Genomic DNA, 4,439 nt, shown 5'->3' on the forward strand with positions numbered 1-4,439 from the left:
GAGGGGAACGAGGACAATGATGATGATGAAGAAGAAGAAGAGGATGACGAAAAAGAAGATGATGAAGGAAAGGAGGACGATGACGATGAAGAAGGCGATGGGGATGACAAAGACAAGGAAGATGTTGGGCAGGGGAAGCAGGATGAAGATGATGAAGATGACATCGGAGGTGGCAACGGTGGTTCAGGCAGCAATGGTGGCTCCGATCGGGACGAGGATCCCGCAGTTGAAAAGCCAAGCAGCGATGATGATGAACAATGCACGCTGCAATTTTTGATTGAAAAGAAGAGGGACAAAAAGGCAAAAGGATAGGATGAGGCAGATAGGGTCTGTATGAGAGACCTTGTGATGACATAATTCAAAACTGTTGTTTCCCAGGAACCATGCTGCCCTTTTTTTGAAGTGAAAGAAATGTGGGATATTGATGACATAACCATGGCAACCAAAGCAAAGAGGATGTTCGAAGAGTTGTTGAGGGGGGAAGACTTGGATTTGGGCTTCCCATTCAACCCCAAGGAAATATGCCCAAAGGCGATTCGGCAGAAAATAATGAGACAATTTGGCGCCGCTCTAATTGAAGCTACAGAACAGAAGATTGCTTGTTGAAACCAACTACCACCACTCCCTCCATCAAAGAAGATGAAGAAAACTGTCAGTTTTGTATTGGAGCCATCTGTGATGAATGAAACAGCAATGCATCCGCAAGCATATCGTGCCGAAAATCCCGGTTACGGCCAAGGGGGAAAGCCAAGGCAGTCAGCCATGAAAAAATCTGGTCCTTCTCAGCAGCAACAACAGGCAAATTCTGAAACAAAAGAGGCAATTCATGGGAATGCCAAAACACAGGTGGTAAAGAGTACACCATCAAGCTCAGCAGCACCCCCGTGCAGCAAAGTTGGAGATGAGGCAGTACCTATAGGAGTAGATCCAAAGCAGTCGGGTAATTTTCATTTCCAATGTCAAGCAAGTGGATCACATATTCTGGCAACTCAGTCTAAGGAGGAAGCAAGACCAGCTGCTTTTCAGGCAAGTTCTGCAGAGGAAACACTGGACCCCACAAAAGTAAGGCCAGTACAACTCAAGAAGGGCCCCACAGTGCTAGTAAGCACAGGAAACCACAGCAGAACACAACCACTAGGTGACTTAAATGGTCAAGTACCTTTCCCGTCTCGGGGAAATGTGATGCAGTCAGCCAATGGTATCTAGAGGGCCAAGGTGCAAGACTTCAAGGCATCACCTGAGGCTCGAGCATTAAATCATGCAGGACACAAAAAGGAGAAAGAGAACATCCCTCCGGTGCTATGTACGGAGATCAATAGGATACAAGACCTTCCCAAAGCTGTAACCATGGGAAAAAGTCTGGAACAAAAGTTGCTAAGAGCCCTAGGGAAATTGCCTGTCTGCTCAACTGTACTTGCCCAACCCGAGGCCACAAATGTTCCAGAAGCAGTAGAAGCAACTGGCCAGGGGAACACTTACCATTTCTCTAATGTGGAGGAGCGGTACCACGAATTCATGCGTGTTAGTGGGAAGGCAACCAATGCACTAGAAATCAATGTTCTAGCTATGAGTGAGCTGTTTGCAAGGTGTGTTGATCCAAACAGCAAGAATGCCCAATCTAACTCCACAAATCACAGCTTAGCAAATGAAGATAAACAACATTTTGAGCAAAGGGACACCGAAAGATCTAATGATTTTTTCAAAGAGTACTGCCCAACACCAAGTTTTGATCTAGGCATAGATGATTTGCCCACAAGATCTGCAGACAACACAGCACATCAACATGTTGGGTCAAGCACGTTTGCAGAGCATGAGTTCAAGGAAATCCCAGTACATAACTAGCCAATCATCGATATAACCGATGATGATTATCTGTTGGACGTTGAAGGCATTGAACCGTGTGTGCAAGCAGAAGGAAATGCATACCAAACACCTGAAAAAAGTTCTAACCAAGGAGAAGTGGGGTCATGCGGCAAGATTTACAGTAGTAGTAGCTCAGGAGAGATGCATCCACATCAATTCGAGAGAAGGATTATCAAGCCACCTCCTTGCAAGAGGTCACCATTCATTGACTATAATGAGAAGAAAGTCTACATGCCCAAACCCGAAGCAAATAGATTGTATGCATCAGTTATTTTGCATGGAAGAATTAATGAAGAAGAATCACCAGATGTGGATACCAGGTATGACAGTATATTACTTCATTTCTTTTTTGTCAGCTTTTGCACAATGCACTTTCCCCCAGGCAAGGTCTATCATGTTATCCAGCAATTCAAACTGTGTTTACAAGCAATCCACTTATGGAATCAGGCAACTTGGCTTAGTGTAAAATTCTTTTTTTGAAACAGTCTCTCCTTGATATGACCATGCCCCCCATGTGTTTTCCCTAAGTTGAAATGGTGCTAGGCAAATTATGGAAGGATTTTGTGAGCTGAATGCCTCTCTTTTTTTTCATGCAGCCCAAGGGTAATTGAATATGGCAAGTACTTTGTCACAGTCAGGGAGCTCGCAAACTCAATGAAGAAGGGAGGTTTTGTCGTGAGCCATGTAATGGAAGTTGGTATAGAGACTATAATGATGAACTTGCCACCAGACTCAAAGAAGCTCGTGATGCCTGTCAGGTTCTCTGTAAGAAAACGCGAAGCAACTAACAGTGTAGTTTTGCTTTTCTTTCTTTTTCTTTTTTTCATAAAAGGTCATGGTCATGTCTGTATTCTTTTTTACGTTAGGTTCAGATGCAAAACATGGAATTGAATGGCAAGGAGCTCATTTCCCGGTTCAAGAAGTCGAATCGCTTGGACCGTAAAGACATGGTAAGTCAATGGTTTCTTTACTTTTTACCAATACATTATATATGACTTTTTATGCTAAAACTTTTGCTCACACAAATGTAAATATTTCTTAGGGGGGGGCATGTTGACCACACCCATGAAATTGCTTTTTGTGGCAAGTTGCTTACATATGTGCATAACTTGCCTGTGCATTTTTGGCTGGTTGCTTACATAAGTACATAACTTGCCTATGCATCTTTTTGTTTTTTGGCAAATTACTCACACAAGTACAAAACTTGCATGTGCATTTTTGCTTCTTCAGTCCATGTCGTAATTTGTGAGAGCACACAGAAAAAGTTGCTTAAATCCAGCTTCTAGTATTTTATTTTTTTATACTAACCCCATTTGTTTTTTTCTAACAGATTATGTTCCCAGTTTTAGAGAACATTGACAAGACAAAGCCTAAAACAGGCAATCATTACTGGATTTTTAACGTGAACATAAGGGATCGACGTTTTGAAGCTCTTGATTCTTGGAGGACGCTAAAAAACAAGTCTTTAGATGTTTGCGCAAGGAAAATGGTTGCAAGTTTTCGGTCTCTATGGGAAGAGCATTACGCCAGTTCCCGCGTCTCGCTGGATGACTTTGGGCTTACCAACATCGACGTTCCAAAACAGAACAATGAGTAAGCATCCACTTCTTTTCACATATTAACTATGGTTTTTTTAGTTTTTTACAAGTGACACACTACTACATAGAGGAAGCTAGCTAACTAGAAAAGTTCTTTTTTTCAATTTTTGTTTAGGTTCGACTGCGGTGTTTTTGCTATGACGCTAGCAAACGGTTGGGAGGCAAGGGTTGTTCCAAATTTCATAGCTGAGGATATTCCAAGCATAAGGAAACCGTTGACTAACACGTGGGTTGACAACACCAACAACAAGGCTCCATGGAAAACCATACTCAAGTTAGCATAGGTCAGTTTTTTCTCCCCTTACGCACACTACATCCATGTAAATGCATGTGTTGTTTTCTTTGCTCTTTTGTGAATTTTTGGACTGCCGAGGGGGGGAGTTGCCTGCATAAGAACTTGGACCAGGCAACTCAATTGCATAAACAGGCAATTTAAGCTTTACTGTGAGGCAAGTTATTCAGAATAACCCATAAAAGACAAATACTATGATCATTACATAACCAGGGAATTGTTGCATTTTTAGCATTGCAGAATCTTATGTATGTAAGTTTTCAACCATTATGGGGAGATCAAGGGTGTCCGCGGGGCAATTCAAAGCACACATCAGGCAACTCAAAACTTATAACCAGGCAACTCAAACTCTAGTGTGAGGCAAGTTAGCCACAAGAAACTGTAAACCAGAAATAATAGTTTAGGATGTTCAAACATACAGACCCACAAATAGTTTAATTTGTCAATTCCATTCGACACATCTTTTCAGCCATCTAGTCACTGTTTGACCATTACACCAATCTGGTCGGGCAGCTTGCACCATTGTGGTTAACAGAACCACAATAGCTGCACTTGTTCTTTCTCTTCGGATGCAGCTCAAGTGCTGATTGAATTCTTTTTGACTTTGCCCTCCCTTTTGTTGTTGATTTTGGAGGGTCTCTAGGAATTGCAGGTCCAAGTGTGGTAGCAGGTCTTCCAAACTGTGC

Source organism: Triticum dicoccoides, chromosome 6B (genome assembly GCF_002162155.2).
Source record: "Triticum dicoccoides isolate Atlit2015 ecotype Zavitan chromosome 6B, WEW_v2.0, whole genome shotgun sequence".
Taxonomy (NCBI): Eukaryota; Viridiplantae; Streptophyta; class Magnoliopsida; order Poales; family Poaceae; genus Triticum; species Triticum dicoccoides.